Genomic DNA, 17904 nt, shown 5'->3' with positions numbered 1-17904 from the left:
CCGGCCTTCTTCCGGTCCTTGAGCTGGATCTATCTAGCCCCGGGTCCAGCACCGTATTAAAGTCCCCTCCTAAAATCAAGTTTCCTACCTCCAGGTCCGGTATACGCCCCAGCATCCGTCTCATAAATCCCGCATCGTCCCAGTTTGGGGCATACACGTTAACCAACACGACCTCCATTCCCTCCAGCCTGCCACTCACCATTACATATCTACCTCCGCTATCTGCTACGATGTTCTTTGCTTCAAATGCGACCTGTTTCCCCACCAAAATGGCCACCCCTCTATTCTTTGCGTCCAGTCCTGAGTGGAACACCTGTCCCACCCATCCTTTCCTTAGCCTAACTTGGTCCGCCACCTTTAGGTGCGTCTCTTGGAGCATAACCACGTCTGCCCTTAGTCCTTTCAAATGCGCGAGCACTCGGGCCCTTTTTATCGGTCCGTTCAGGCCTCTCACGTTCCACGTGATCAGCCTCACTAGGGGGCTACCTGCCCCCCTCCCGTGTCGACTAGCCATTACCTTCTCTAGGCCAGTCCCATATCCCGCCTCCGCGCTCCCGCTCGCTCCCCCAGCGTCGCACACCATCCCCGCCCACCCACTCTTTAGCCATTTCCTTTTGGATTTCCGCAGCAGCAACCCAGTTGTCCCCCCCCCCCTTCTCCCTCCCTCCTCCCCTCCCCGCTAGATCTCTTTCTAGCTTGATTGCTCCCCCCATATTACTTCCGTAAGTCAGCTAACTTCAACTGACCCCGGCTACTCCTGCTCACTCCTCGACCCCCCCCATGTGGGGAACTCCCATCCGCCTTGCGCCTGTCTTCCCGCCTTATTCTTTCTGGTGCGGGAACATCCCTTTACCTGACCCGCCTCTTATGGCGCAGCTCCCTTTCCCCTCCCCCTCCCCTTCCCCATTCTCCAACTATGTCCCGTCTTTCCCCCCTCACCGGCGCCCACATTTCCCCAATGTCTCCCCCCTTCCCTGTTTACTTCTCAATTAACTTCCACCGTAACATTAACAATAACATTTCCTGCAGCATCAGTCCCTCAGTTCCGATCCAATTTCTCTTCTTTGATGAAGGTCCATGCTTCCTCCGCCGTCTCGAAATAATGGTGTCTCTCCTGATACGTGACCCATAGTCTTGCCGGCTGCAGCATCCCGAACTTCACCTTCCTTTTATGCAACACCTCTTTGGCTCGGTTGAAGCTCGCCCTCCTTCTCGCCACCTCCGCACTCCAATCCTGGTATACCCGTACCACTGCATTCTCCCATCTGCTACTCCGCACCTTTTTAGCCCATCTCAGGACCTCTTCTCTATCCTTAAGGCGGTAAAATCGCACGATTATCGCCCTGGGTGGTTCCCCCGCTTTTGGTCTTCTCGCCGGAATCCGATTTGCCCACTCCACCTCCAAGGGGCCCGTAGGGGCCTCCGCACCCATCAGTGAGTTCAGCATCGTACTTGCGTACGCTCCACAGTCCACTCCTTCCACACCCTCAGGGAGACCCAGTATCCGAAGGTTCTTCCTTCGCGCTCCATTTTCTAGGGCTTCGATCCTTTCAGTACACTTTTTATGAAGTGCCTCGTGCGTCTGTGTCTTAACCGCCAGGCCCAGGATCTCGTCCTCAATATCTGTCACCTTCTGCTCCACCACACGGAGCTCTGTCTCCTGGGTCTTTAATGTCTCCTTGAGCCCCTCAATTGCCTGTAGCAACGGGGTCAGCACCTCCCTCTTCAGCAGCTCCACGCACCGTCTCACAATTTCATGCTCAGGCCCCCATGTCGCCTGCGCTTTCTCCGCCGCCATCTTGTACTTCTCTCTTTCTGACCCTTTGGTCGACGATTCCTCGCGCTGCAGCCGCCGCCGCCGGTTTTTTCCTCCTTCGTTTGGGGGGGACTCCCTTCTCACACGCCCCACACCGGGTTGCGTCGTCGAAAAATTCCCCGTTGGGGCTCTTAAAAGAGCCCGAAGGTCCGTCGGAGCTGGAGCCGCCGAAGCGTGCGGCTAGCTAGGCATCACCGCAACCGGAAGTCCCTTCAGTGGCCTTGATGAGGTCTTTTCACAGTTGTTCCCTCTGCTGCTAGAATTCACCTTTGATACAGGCCCTCAGGTCAGCTTGCAGCTTTAAGCTTGCCCTTCCCCCGCCTGCATGCTGGAAGAGGCCCTGTTTATCCTGTAGTTGCAGCCAAATCTTTCACTGTTTCTGCGTGTGTCTGGCAACCAAGAGACATACCCTTCCTGGGGGACACTGTCGGGGGAATATTGCCGCCTTCTTCCCACACCGGGAAATGTCAAACAAATGCCGTGGGGGCCCTGTAAAAGAGCCCAAAAGTCCGTTCCAAGCAGGAGCTGCCGAATGTGCGACCTAGCTCTGCATAGCCGCACCCGGAAGTCCGTCCACCTCCATGTTTAATGGCTGGCCCTGCTTGCTTCTGCATTTGTGCCTTAGATGGCCTCCTTACTCGTACTCATAGAGCTTGGCTCCTTTGAATTTACATACTGCTGGGGAGTGGTTTCACCCACTTCAAAAACAAAAGCACTTTGTTACTCCTCAGCTGCTTAAACCTTTGGTACTTAGTAATCCTTCCCTCCTCTGTACTCAAGTGACTTCCTGAACCTGATCCTGCGTGCTCATTTCTGGGGTCATTACTACACATGGTTTCCCGCCTTAACTGGTGGACATCAAGGCTTTGTTTGTCTTTTAACTCTAAGGTGCCCTTTCCTGCACTCTCAAGTGCTGTCGCCATTTTTACCGCCATCCTGAAAGTCAACTCAGACTCGGCCAACAGTTTATTTTGCATGGCTACGTTATTCACACCGCATACTAGCCAATCTTTTAGCAGATCATTTAAAGCTGATCTAAAGGCGCTGTATTCTGCACTCTGCTTTAGCCTGGCTACAAATGCTGTGATGGTCTCCCCCATGACTCTCCGCATCGAGTTCAACTTATAACTTTGCAGTGTCACCGAGGCATTAGGATGACACGGCCACCACCATCCAGAAGGATAAGGGCAGCAGATACATGGAAACACCACCACCTGGATGTTCCCCTCCAAGCCACTCAACATCCTGACTTGGAACTATATCACCGTCCTTCACTGTCGCTGGGTCAAATCCTGGAACTCCCTCCCGTATAGCACAGTACGTGCACCTACACTACATGGGATGCAGCGATCCAAGAAAACAACTCACCACCACCTACTCAAAGGAAATTAGGGATGGGCAACAAATGCTAGCCTAGCCAGTGACACCACATCCCGAAACAAAATAAAAATAAAAAAAATAACGCTCCTTCACTAGTTCCACTAGCTCTGCACATGACTTAGGATGAGAAGCCTCCACAGATGCTAAACTGCAAATCAGATTATAAGTCTGAGTCACGTACATGGTAAGTTCCCCGAACAGGCGCCGGAATGTGGCGACTAGGGGCTTTTCACAGTAACTTCATTTGAAGCCTACTTGTGACAATAAGCGATTTTCATTTCACCGTGCCACTAGTTAAACCCGATCAGACTATCAGAATGTGTAGCGACTATAAGCTAACAGTGAATCAAGCTTCAAAGTTGGACAGGTACCCCATACCCAATATAGATAAAGCACATGGGCAGCACGGTAGCACAGAGGTTAGCACTGTAGCTTCACAGCGCCAGAGTCCCAGGTTCTATTCCCGGCTTGGGTCACTGTCTGTGTGGAGTTTGCACGTTCTTCCCATGTCTGCGTGGATTTGCTCCCGTTTCTGCCCATAATTCCTGAAAGATGTGTTTGTTAGTTGAATTGGACATTCTGAATTCTCCCTCAGTGTACCCGAAAAAGTGCTGGAATGTGGCGGTGAGGGGCTTTTCACAGTAACTTCATTGCAGTGTTAATATAAGCCTACTTGTGACAATAAAGTTTATTATTATTACTATTAAAAATACTTTCTTTCTATCCTACACATTTATTCCATTATCCCTGAAAAATGCTCCAGCCGTTTGATGTACTGCACCCAATTCTCAGTAGTCAGGTCGAAGGCTTTTAGTTTCCCAAAGAGAGGCGTATTTGTTCTCTCTTCTACAGGTCTCGAACAATGGGCCTCACGTTGCCGTTTTATAACGATGATCTTGTTGAATTCCTTACTGCTAATGAAGTTATTTTGATTTACCTCGTTGCCAATATAATAAAGGAAGGATTGGCGACTACCAGTCAGTATGTATAATGAATTATAATGGTTTATTTCCAAATTGCATTCCACGCAAGGTCTTTCACAATGTTATCATTACTCGCTCTGGGACCTACTCTGGCTGCAAAAGCCCACGAGTCCCGAAAGACTTGCTTGTTAGGCGAATTGGACATTCTGAATTCTTCCTCTGTGTACCCAAACAGGTGCCGGAATGTGGCGACGAGGGACTTTTCACAGTAAATTCATTGCAAAAGCCAACGCCCTGCACCAAGATTCTCATTGGGTGATGGGGTCACATGATGTATGTCCATTAACAGAGCCAGCTACTACAGCATTCCAATGCTAGAAACATTCTCCGAGATGTTGCCTTTCAGATGAAATGTTAGACTGAAGCCCCGAATGCCTACATGGGTGGATCTGAAAGATCCTGTGGCACTTGCTCAAAGGGGAGCTATCCCTCGTGTTCTGGTGGATAGTCATCTCTCAAAGACATCCAAGAACTGTAGGTTAAATTATTTGGTCACCATTACATTGCTGCTTGTGGAAATTCACTGTGTACAATACTGGCCAGCATTTTCTGCTGGCGTGTGCCGTGGATGAAAATGGCGATGCCAGCGGAAAATTTTGTGAGACTGGTGAAACGAGGATCTTGGTGACGAGATCTCATTCTGTGATTTTCCCAGCCCTTCACCAGCAATGTAACGAGGCTCCTGTCCTTTTTTAATAAACTTTATTAGTGTCACATTAACATTGCAATGAATTTACTGTGAAAAGTCCCTAGTCGCCACATTCAGGCACCTGTTCGGGTACACAGAGGAAGAATTCAGAATGTCCAAATTACCTAACAAGCACGTCTTTCGGGACTTGTGGAAGGAAACTGGAGCACCCGGAGGAAACCCACACAGACACTGGGAGAACATGCAGACTCCACACAGACAGTGACCTAAATGGGAATCAAACCTGGGTCCCTGGCACTGTGAAGCAACAGTGCTAACCACTGTGCTACTGTGCCGCCCAGAATCCATTTCAATAACTTTACATCTACTCAAAGGGTTGCCCTGGTATATGTTCCCGCCACATTAAGAATTCCCTCACCAACCGTCATGTTGGTAAGGTATATAACTGCTTCTGCAAAACAGTCGAGGGGAACCCTCTGGAAACATGCAAGCTTAGCTCCCGAGGGAAGAGGGACCTACCCAGTAGTGCCAACCTGGCAGTGTCATCCTGGTAGTGCCATTTTGGTAGTGCCAACCCCAGCAGTGCTACCCTGGCAAGGCAAATCCTGATAGTGCTGACCCTGGCAGTGCCAGGTTGGGAATGCAGGGCTAGGCCATCTGTGAAGCTCCATTGGGGGGCGTTCTGCTCATGTGTTGGGAGTGGGAGGTTGCCCCGATGCTTGTGGAGGGGTTGCCTTTATCCGTGGGGAGGGGGTTATCCCAGTGCTTATTGGGGGGTTACGCTGCTGTTTTGGGTGGTTTCTCTGGTGCTTGTCAAGCGGGTAGCCCTTATCTGGGTGGGTGGGTGGGGTGGGGGGGGGGGAGGGGGTGGTTGCCCCTTGCATGTGGGGGGTGGGGGGGGAGGGTTACCTATATCCATGGCCGAGGGAGTATCAGCACAGGTCAGCAGATCAGGGTGACCTTTTTACTGAGAGCCAGCATTGCTGGCTCTATCAGGTCTGCCCCACCAGTGTGATAGTGGAAATTACACCTCCAGATTTTCTGTGCAGGGTGCCAGAGAACCTGGAGAGAAAACTCGATTCTGCAGCTGGAGAGCTGCATCCCGGGTTTCCCGTCTCAGCCAGCACTCTGTGCACAGATGCAAAATTCCGCCCATTGTGGAGGGAGATGGTGGCCGAGTGGTAATATCACCATATGTGTCATCCAAAGACCTAGGCCAATACTTTGGGAGCTTGGATTTAAATCCCATGATGACAACCGGTGCAAGTTAATAATTTTGTCAATAAATCTGGAATTATAGTCTCAGTAATGGTGACCATAACTATCATTGATTGTTATTGAAAAGCTGTCTGGTTCACTAATAACCATTTAGGGAAGGGAATCTGCCACCTTACCTGGTCTGGTCTACATGTGACTCCAGACCCACAGTTCAATCTTAATATCCTCTGAAATGGCCCAGCAAGCAACAGTTCAGGGCAATTAGAGATGGGCAACAAAAGCTGCCCTTTCCAATGTCACCCACATCCATGAAAGAATAATGAAAAAAATGGGTGCTGTACAACAACAGTGACTACATTTTTAAAAGTACTTAATTGACTGCAAAGTGGTTTGAGAAATCTGGTTGCCATGAAAGGTGTGATATAAGTATTTCTTTCTTTTTCGTTTTTACTAAGCCACAAAATCGCTCATTGACAACCCAGCCTTTCACCTGCTCCCGTATCTTCATGGTTCGCTCAGGCAGTGTGATGACAATATGAAAGGCCTTGTTATAAATATCAATAAATGCCATGAGCCAATGTAAAGACGATCAATGCTTGCAATGAATCAACCAATTCAAAACAAGCTCATGCCAGTTTCCACTGTGAAGGAAATAATCTTGTTACGTGAATGTCAGAGGCATCCTGAACAACAAGGGAGACTCTACAGAAAAACAATGTTCCCAGTAGCTTCAGTAAATAAGGCCTACCACTCCAGCAAAGGCTAATTTAGCCAGCCGAACCAGGAAATTGCCAGATCAATCATGAAAGAACAGAACAGAAGCTCTCTGCTTACATTGCAGCCAGCAGTGCAGTGAAATTGATATCGGCAGGTTGCACCAGGGACTGAAATGTGTAGCAGTCAAGGTTAAGCTACAGTAAGAAGCAGTAAACATTATTGTGTCTATGTACCTGTCCAGGAGAGACTTTGCCAGCATGGCACTTGTCCAAAAGAACTCTAACAATTGGACAAAACAGAATGATTGTGTGGGGAGCCAGAGCAAGACATCTCACATTGGGTGAAACACCCATCATGCTGGAGGGAAACAGTTTATGGTCATAACAAATAATTTGGGCTACAATGTCTTGAAATTTTCAGAGTGCACTGATTGCAACAGCAGCCTCAATTCACATGAGTTTTTTGCCCTCACCATTCTATTAGTAGCTACAGTTAGCAAGTCGTCAGGGATATTGCAATGAGTGATTGTCCAGTCCACCCAAAGCACTAGACTAGAAAATAACATTGCTGGCTTTCATGATGCATGTAGAACATAGAACATACAGTGCAGAAGGAGGTCATTCGGCCCATCGAGTCTGCACCGACCCACTTAAGCCCTCACTTCAACTCTATTCCCTGAAGGGCAATTTAGCATGGCCAATCCACCTAACCTGCACGTCACCCATCTGTGAAAACTTTGATGACCTAGAGCAGCAAATATGCAGTTGACTGATTTTAAACCTTAATTCAATATCCCAGAGCCAACTAGGAAACAAAAACATGGGACATTACTCTCCAACGCCCAGGAGACCATTCTGATTAACGTTACCTGGTTACCATTACTTCTTGAACAAGGTGATTGACTTACCAACCAGAAACAGGTCCAGCTCTCACTTAAAAGCACTCAGCAAATCTGTTTTTCCCTCGTTATTTGGCAACATGTTGCGTTGTTCCCAACAACATCTTTCATTTGGATGTAATAAGATACATCAATGTAATAAGATACATCAAGATGCTTCACAAAAACAAAATTTGGCACAAATACACATAATACAACATAGAACATTACAGCACAGTACAGGCCCTTCGGCCCTCGATGTTGCGCCGACCTGTGAAACCACTCTAAAGCCCATCTACACTATTCCCTTATTGTCCATAAGTCTATCCAATGACCATTTGAATGCCCTTAGTGTTGGCGAGTCCACTACTGTTGCAGGCAAGGCATTTCACGCCCTTACTACTCTCTGAGTAAAGAACCTACCTCTGACATCTGTTTTATATCTATCTCCCCTCAGTTTAAAGCTATGTCCCCTCGTGCTAGACATCACCATCCGAGGAAAAAGGCTCTCACTGTCCACCCTATCCAATCCTCTGATCATCTTGTATGCCTCAATTAAGTCACCTCTTAACCTTCTTCTCTCTAATGAAAACAGCCTCAAGTCCCTCAGCCTTTCCTCATAAGATCTTCCCTCCATACCAGGCAACATTCTGGTAAATCTCCTCTGCACCCTTTCCAATGCTTCCACATCCTTCCTATAATGCGGCGACCAGAATTGCACGCAATACTCCAAATGCGGCAGCACCAGAGTTTTGTACCGCTGCAACATGACCTCATGGTCCGAAACTCAATCCCTCTACCAATAAAAGCTAACACACCATACGCCTTCTTAACAACCCTCTCAACCTGGGTGGCAACTTTCAGGGATCTATGTACATGGATACCGAGATCTCTCTGCTCGTCCACACTGCCAAGAATCTTATCATTAGCCCAGTACTCTGTCTTCCTGTTATTCCTTCCAAAATGAATCACCTCACACTTTTCTGCATTAAACTCCATGTGCCACCTCTCAGCCCAGCACTGCAGCTTATCTGTGTCCCTCTGTAACTTGTAACATCCTTCCGCACTGTCCACAACTCCACCGACTTTAGTGTCATCTGCAAATTTACTCACCCATCCTTCTACGCCCTCGTCCAGGTCATTTATAAAAATGACGAACAGAAGTGGCCCCAAAACAGATCCTTGTGGTACAGCACTAGTAACTGGACTCCAGTCTGAACATTTCCCATCAACCACCACCTTCCAGCTAGCTAATTTCTGATCCAAACTGCTAAATCACCCTGAATCCCATGCCTCCGTATTTTCTGCAGTAGCCTACCGTGGGGAACCTTATCAAACGCTTTACTGAAATCCATATACACCACATCAACTGCTTTACCCTCATCCACCTGTTTGGTCACTTTCTCAAAGAACTCAATAAGGTTTGTGAGGCACGACCTATCATTCACAAAACCGTGTTGACTATCTCTAATCAAATTATTCCTTTCCAGATGATTATACATTCTATCTCTTATAAACCTTTCCAAGATTTTTCCCACAACAGAAGTAAGGCTCACTGGTCTATAGTTACCAGGGTTGATATACTCCCCTTCTTGAACAAGGGGACAACATTTGCTATCCTCCAGTCTTCTGGCACTATTCCTGTCGACAAAGGTGACTTAAAGATCAAAGCCAAAGGCTCAGCAATCTCCTCCCTAGCTTCCCAGAGAATCCTAGGATAAATCCCATCCGGCCCAGGGGACTTATCTATTTTCACACTTTCCAGAATTGCTAACACCTCCTCCTTATGAACCTCAAGCCCATCTAGTCTAGTAGCCTGAATCTCAGTATTCTCCTCGACAACATTGTCTTTTTCCTGTCTGAATACTGACGAAAAATATTCATTTAGCACCTCTCCTATCTCCTCAGACTCCAAGCACAACTTCCCACTACTGTCCTTGACTGGCCCTACTCTTACCCTAGTCATTTGTTTACTCCTGACATATCTATAGAATGCTTTAGGGTTATCCTTGATCCTATCTGCCATAGACTTCTCATGTCCCCTCTTGGCACTTCTTAGCTCTCTCTTTAGGTCCTTCTTAGCTAACTTGTAACTCTTGAGCGCCCTAACTGAACCTTCATGTCTCATCTTTACATAAGCCTCCTTCTTCCTCTTGACAAGTGTTTCGACTGCTTTAGTAAACCACGGTTCCCTTGCTCGACCACTTCCTCCCTGCCTGACAGGTACATGCTTATCAAGGACATGCAGTAGCTGTTCCTTGAACAAGCTCTACATTTCCATTGTGCCCATCCCCTGCAGTTTTTCTCTCCATCCGATGCATCCTAAGTCTTGCCTCATCGCATCATAATTGCCTTTCCCCCAGATATAACTCTTGCCCTGCGGCATATACCTATCCCTTTCCATCACTAAAGTAAACGTAATCGAATTGTAGTCACTATCACCAAAGTGCTCACCTACCTCCAAATCTAACACCTGTCCTGGTTCATTACCCAGTACCAAATCCAATATGGCCTCGCCTCTCATTGGCCTATCTACATACTGTGTCAGGAAACCCTCCTGCACACATTGGACAAAAACGGACCCATCTAAAGTACTCAAACTATAGCGTTTCCAGTCAATATTTGGAAAGTTAATGTCCCCCATAACAATTACCCTGTTGCTTTCGCTCCTATCCAGAATCATCTTTGCAATCCTTTCCTCTACATCTCTGGAACTTTTCGGAGGCCTATAGAAAACCCCTAACAGCGTGACCTCTCCTTTTCTGTTTCTAACCTCAGCCCATACTACCTCAGTAGACGAGTCCTCATCAAACGTCCTTTCTGCCACCGTAATACTGTCCTTGACTAACAATGCCACCCCTCCCCCTCTTTTACCACCTTCCCTGAGCTTACTGAAATATCTAAACCCCGGCACCTGCAACAACCATTCCTGTCCCTGCTCTATCCATGTCTCCGAAATGGCCACAACATCGAAGTCCCAGGTACCAACCCATGCCGCAAGTTCACCCACCTTATTCCGGATGCTCCTGGCATTGAAAAAGACACACTTTAAACCACCTTCCTGCCTGCCGGTACACTATTGCAACTATGAAACCTTACTCATGACCTCACTACTCTCAATCTCCTGTATACTGGAGCTACAATTCAGGTTCCGAAGCCCCTGCTTAACTAGTTTAAACCCTGCCGAAGAGCATTAGCAAATTTCCCCCCCAGGATATTGGTACCCCTCAGCTCCAGGTGTAGACCATCCCGTTTTGGAGTCCCACCGACCCCAGAATGAGCCCCAGTTATCCAGAAATCTGAAACCCTCCCTCCTGCACCATCCCTGTAGCCACGTGTTCAACTCCTCACTCTCCCTATTCCTCGTCTCGCTATCACGTGGCACGGGTAACAACCCAGAGATAATAACTCTGTTTGTCCTAGATCTAAGTTTCCACCCTAGCTCCCTGAATTCCTGCCTTACATCCCTATCCCTTTTCCTACCTATGTCGTTGGAACCTATGTGGACCACGACTTGGGGCTGCTCCCCCTCCCCCTTAAGGATCCCGAAAACACGATCCGAGACATCACGCACCCTGGCACCTGGGAGGCAACACACCAACAGCGAGTCTCTCTCGTTCCCACAGTATCTCCTATCTATCCCCCTAACTATGGAGTCTCCAATGACTAATGCTCTACTCCTCTCCCCCCTTCCCTTCTGAGCAACAGGGACAGACTCTGTGCCAGAGACCTGTACCCCATGGCTTACCCCTGGTAACAACAGTAAATAATCCATCAAAATGTTCCTTCAAACCTCCAAAAGACTTCACCTTTACCAACAGACACGAGGTTACACTCAATATACTTATAGTCTTTGGATTTTCAGACACTACCAAACCAGCTCTGGGTTTTTCTTCCTGCAGCTCTTTGCAAAACACACAAACACTCCCAGCTTTCTCCTCAAACTGGCTTTCTCCTTTTCAGCAGCTCTCAGCAAACCAGCCAGGCACTTTTCAGCTTTCTTCTCAAACTAAAACTAAACTGCAAAATGGCTGAACTAAAACCCAGCTCCACCCACACTCTGACATCACTGCATTTCTTAAAGGTACATTGCTTAAACATCCATTTCTTAAAGGTACTCTCACATGACACCTCCCCCCAAGAAAAAAAAATAAACCATCAACTTCAAGATGGTGTCATTTTTCACTTTTGCACCATCCACTAAGAAATGTACACAGTAAATATACCTTTTTGTTTTGAAAAAAACAACACACGCAAACAGGTATAACAATATAGTCCATTTTCTTTGTTCTTCTTCCTCCAACCAAAATCCTTCTCGATTGACAGTCTCTTTGAAAAAAGTCTCTGCACGATCCATCCATTCCTCTAAGCCTCGGCAATTCTCTTTAAAGTTAGATACTTCAGTTCAATCTGATCACAGAGTTCCTTGCAATTCTCCAATACATGAGCATCGGTGATCACAGCTTTCAGGCAGTCCAATGCCTGTTGAAAGTCCGCTGTCCATTGAAATTTTTGACATTTCTTTAGCAAGTCCATCAGTGGAGCAATCACGCCACAAAACCGTTGCAGAAATGTTCGATCAAATCCACTCATGCTAAGAAATCGCATTATTTCCCTTCGTCTTGAGGGTATCGGAAACTCCTCATGGAAAGTGGTTCGGGCTTTTCCAAATTCACTTTCGGCTAGGTTCATCACCAAATCCCTCTCCTGAAGTCGATCGAAGAACTCCATAGGATGTTTTAAATGTTCTTTCCACATCTGGAAGTTGAAAATAAAAGCAGATTGTCCCACTTTCTCAATGCAATCCTTCAAACGTGGGATAGGGTAAGAGTCCGTTCTTTTAACTGCATTCACCTTTCAATAGTCCACACACAACCATTGGGTACCGTCTGGCTTAGGTACCATCACTATGGGTGAGCTCCATTGGCTGCAAACCACTTCAATTATGCCATTCTTCAGCATATACTCAATCTCTCTGTTAACCTGTGCCAATTTTAAAGGATTAAATCTATATGGATGTTGTTTGATAGGAACAGCATTTCCCACATCTACATCATGTATAGCCATTTTAGTACTTCCCAATTTATCTCTACAAACTTGCCCATGTGATTCTTTCAGGTCAGTTTGTTTTTCCTCTGGAAGGTAACTGAACAATTCATCCCAATTTTTAAGAACATCCTCATTTTCCAATTTAATTTGAGGTATGTCAAATTCAGTCATCTGGATTTACGACCAAAAATTAGTTCAAAAGGACTAAATTTGGTTGACTCATTAGGTGCATCCCTAATTGCAAACAATACGAATGGAATTCCTTTATCTCAATCCTCTGGATAATCTTGACAATACACCCTCAACATTGTCTTTAATGTCTGATGCCACCTTTCTAACGCTCCCTGCGATTCTGGATGGTATGCTGTTGATTTAAATTGTTTTATTCCTAAGCTATCCATAACTTCTTTGAATAACTTTGAAGTAAAATTCGATCCTTGATCCGATTGAATTTCTGTGGGTAGTCCATATAGTAAAGAATTTAAGTAACTCCTCCACAATCTGTTTAGCTGTAATATTACGTACTCGAATGGCCTCTGGAAACCTAATAGACACATCCATTATAGTCAAAAGATATTGATTCCCACTTTTTGTTTTAGGAAGCGGTCCTACACAATCGATTAGGACCCTTGTAAAAGGTTCCTCAAATGCTGGAATGGGTATTAAGGGCACTGGTTTTATCATTGCTTGAGGTTTCCCTATCACTTGACATGTGTGACATGATTGACAAAATTTAACTACATCTTTATGTAATCCAGGCCAATAAAAATGTTTCTGGATTTTAGCTTGAGTTTTGCTTATTCCCAAATGACCTCCCACTGGTACCTCATGTGCAACTCGCAACACCTCCTTTCTATACCCTACCGGCAATACGACTTGATGAACTTCTGCCCACTTTTCATTCACCTGCATATGTACAGGTCTCCATTTTCTCATGAAGACATCACTTTTACGGTAATAACATTCTGGTATACTCTCAGATTCCTCTTCCGTATATGCTTTCTGATATATCCGTTTTATTTCTACATCTTTCTGTTCTAACTTCGCCAATTTTCCTGAACTAAAAATATCCGCCTCATCCTCCACTTATTCTTGTTCTTTTTCAACCATCTGATCAAAAATTGTTTCTGATAATTGCACTTCAACTTCATCTTCACTATTTGATTTCTCCTCTTGCTTTAACCTGTGACTTTGCGACCGGGTTACTACACAATCCGGAAAAATCCCAGGATATTCGTCCTTCAACCTTTCAGTTGGCTGATTTTCCACTGGCTTATCAACCACAGTAGGCATCACTCCCACCTGCGATCCAGCTATATCATTACCCAAGATAAACTGTATTCCTGCACAAGATAGTTTCTCTATTACTCCTACTACCACTTCACCACTCTTCACTGGACTTTCCAACCTTACCTTATATAATGGGACGCTACTCCTCTTACCCTGAATTCCACATATCACCACCTTTTCTGGCAAAATTCTTCCCAAATGACATAATTCCTCATCTCTTACCATTAAAGATTGACTAGCCCCTGTATCTCTTAAAATTGTGATTTCTTTACCTGCTCCTCCTGATACACATGAGTAAACTTTACCCACACAAGTAAATTCTTGAAAGACTTCTGGCACCTTCTTAACAATTACTTCTTGAACAGGCTGTGCAATCGTTTGCACCTCCTTCGCTTCCCTTGGGCTTTCCTTTACCACTCTAACAAATCCCACTGTCTTATCCTGTTTTACCACATCAGCCTTCCCAGTGCTTTTCTTCAACCACCAACACTGTGACTTTACATGGCCTAGTTTATTACAGTGAAAACATTTGAAACTTTTCATCTCTTTTCCACCCTCCTCCATTTCTTTTTTAATCTGAGATACACTCTCTTTATTGTCTCCCATCAGATCACCTTTACCTTTACCACTTGAGTATTTCTCATGTCCCCAGTTTCTATCCCTCATCGGCTGAAACTGATGTCGGAAAGCAATCTTTGATTTATGAACTAATTCATAATCATCTGCTATTTCTGCTGCTAATCTCGCAGTTTTAACCCTCTGTTTTTCCACATGAGTTCTCACTACATCAGGAATTGAATTTTTTAACTCCTCCAAAAGTATAATTTCCCTGAGGTCTGTTTAGCACAGGGCTAAATCGCTGGCTTTGAATGCAGATCAAGGCAGGTCAGCAGCACGGTTCAATTCCCGTAACAGCGTCCCCGAACAGGCGCCGGAATGTGGCGACGAGGGGCTTTTCACAGTAACTTCATTGAAGCCTACTTGTGACAATAAGCAATTTTCATTTCATTTCATACGTTTGGTCTATTTTCAAAGCCCTTATCCACCTATCAAAATTACTCTGTTTGAGCCTTTCAAACTCCATGTATTTTGACCAAATTCTTTCCTTAAATTTCTAAATCTTTGTCTGTAGGCTTCAGGCACTAGTTCATATTCACCTAAGATGGACTTCTTGACCTCCTCATACGTTCCAGATACCTCCTCCGGTAGTGATGCAAACACTTCACTAGTTCTACCTACCAGCTTTGTTTGAATCAGTAATACCCACATGTCCTGTAGCCATTTAATTTGTTTAGCTACCTTCTCAAATAAAATGAAAAAGGCTTCCACTTCCTTCTCATCAAACCTTGGCAATGCTTGGACATAGTTAAATAGATTCTCACCAAGCCTTCGACTATGACGTTCTTTCTCACTATCCTCATCACTATCATCCAACTGTACGTTTCCCTTTATGTCTGCCAATTTTAATTGACTGTCATGTTTCATGACCATTTTCCGAAGTTCAAACTCCCTCTCTTTATCTTTTTCCCTGATCTGTATCTCCCTTTCTTTTTCTTTTTGTTCTGCTCGGGCTATTCTTTCTTCTCTCCTTTCTTCGCGCTCCTTTTCTTTTTCCTCTCTCTCTCTCTCTTTCTTTTTCCTCTCTCTCTCTTTCAAGCCGCTTTAATTCTTTCTCATGTTCCATTGTTTAATTTGCAACTGAATTTTTCCCATTTCCAATGAGTCAGACTCTATCTCAGGCAACTTTAAATGCTTAACCACCGCCATAATTACCTCATCGTTTCGCATTTTGTCAGGTCATGTTAACTGCAATGTTTTTGCCAAACCTAACAGTCTGCTTTTACTCTCTGTCCGTAAGGTACTGCGTGTGACATTTTCCACCCCAAAAAACTTCTGAGCCTCTGAAAGAGCCATTGTCCACAACACACTTAAACTAAAATACCACACCGGAAAAGCAACAATCCTTCACTGTCTTTAAGTTCACAAAAGCCAATCCAATAGATAGACTTTTATCCCCCTTGAGCCCCCAATTGTTATGGGAGAGGCGTTTTCAGACCCCCAAAATGTATCATGGAGTTCAACCAACCTCCCCCTTTAATGTATTGTTGCTTTTGAAGCACACGGTGTGGTATTGCAATTATGGACACGTGGGGTTTTAAACACAAAACAATGTTTATTCCATGAACTCAAGTTAACCTTTTAAATAAACATTGGATCACTCAACACCCCTTACTTCAAAGGTAACCCCGAAAATAATACAACAATAAATAATCCCTCAAAATGTTCCTTCAAACCTCCGAAAGACTTCACCTTTACCAACAGACACGAGGTTACACTCAATATACTTATAGTCTTTGGATTTTCAGACACCACCAGACCAGTTCTGTGTTTTTCTTCTTGCAGCTCTTTGCAAAACACACAAACACTTCCAGCTTTCTCCTCAAACTGGCTTTCTCCTTTTCAGCAGCTCTCAGCAAACCAGCCAGGCACTTTTCAGCTTTCTTCTCAAACTAAAACTAAACTGCAAAATGGCTGAGCTAAAATCCAGCTCCACCCACACTCTGACATCACTGCATTTCTTAAAGGTACATTGCTTAAACATCCATTCCTTTCAGGTCCTCTCACATGACAGTTATTTAAATACCTGCTGCAAATTCAATATATTGTAAGGCAGGTAGGTTCCTGAACTATGTCGGTTTGTGAACCATGAGGAAGCCTGCTGTAGAGTCGGGACCATTTGGCAGGTAAATTCAAAAACCTTTGCCAACTTCACCTATCAAAATATAAAGGTTTTCAATGGCCTAGGTATCTTTTCAATGCAGTGAGTGATCATAGGGCTATTTCTTTAAAGTTATGTGGCCATTCAATTGACCAGCTCTGTATAAGGATTAGAATAATTTCTCCAGCGGAAAAGACCTCTTCTGCATCCTACAATATGGAGGATCAGATATGAATGCAATGTAGTGGAGCCTGTGGTCTTAGTTTTCCATTGATTTAATATTCTAACACCCGCTGAACCTTTTAAGCAGTCTTCCAGTATCCACTAGGTACAGAACCAATGAACCATATAATAACATAGGCGTTCAACATTCCCTTTAAAAGAATTCTCCCTCTTACATTCTCATAATTCTGTTCAAACAACCACAGCCAGTGAGAGTCCAATTGGAAAATCATTTAACCCTCTTACTACGTCTTAAGATTGTCCAGATAAATACACAGGTATTGAAAATGAAATGCAAAAAATTCTAGTTGTTTCAAGCCCATTAAACTGTCAATCAAACAAAGCTGGCAGTGCCCTTTGCAACTGTGTAAACACCCTCCGACCAGCTGAGTCCTTTAGTCAATCTTGGAGCTCAGCCAAGCATTCACAATGAGGCCATCCAGCAAAATAGATGTCTGGACATCTGTGCAGTCTCCTTTTGTTGATACAGTTGACAGATCCACTCATAATGAATTCATGGCTGATCTCCGATACTGACCAATGGGCTCAGACCTGACAATTACAAAAGGGACTGCTAGCTTTGTTGGATTAATAGTTTTATTGATGTGAAATAACATGTCTTTCTTTGAATTCTTTGAAGTGGGTTTTCTAAGTCCGAGTGTAAACTTGGATAAGATTAAAAATTGTTAAGAGGATGAAAACTTTCTTTAATGGAACTGTTGCTGGTTGCATTTGAATAACAATTTTATGAGAATGTAAGAGGAGGAATTTTAATCAATGGAAATGTTAATGCTGATAGTTTTTTTATTTAATGAGCATTTAAAAAGCTTGACAATATCATCATATGGTTCATAAGTTCTGTACCTAATGGATACAGTGAGTAGGGGCCTGGGGGATGCATCAGGGTCACGGATGTGGCATGTGAGTATTTGGGGGTTCAGGGCTGGAGGGCCTAACAATGATATATTGAATTAGGCCAGCGTC

Source organism: Scyliorhinus torazame, chromosome 19 (genome assembly GCF_047496885.1).
Source record: "Scyliorhinus torazame isolate Kashiwa2021f chromosome 19, sScyTor2.1, whole genome shotgun sequence".
NCBI classification, from domain to species: domain Eukaryota; kingdom Metazoa; phylum Chordata; class Chondrichthyes; order Carcharhiniformes; family Scyliorhinidae; genus Scyliorhinus; species Scyliorhinus torazame.
Note: the sequence above shows the minus strand (reverse complement) of the source record.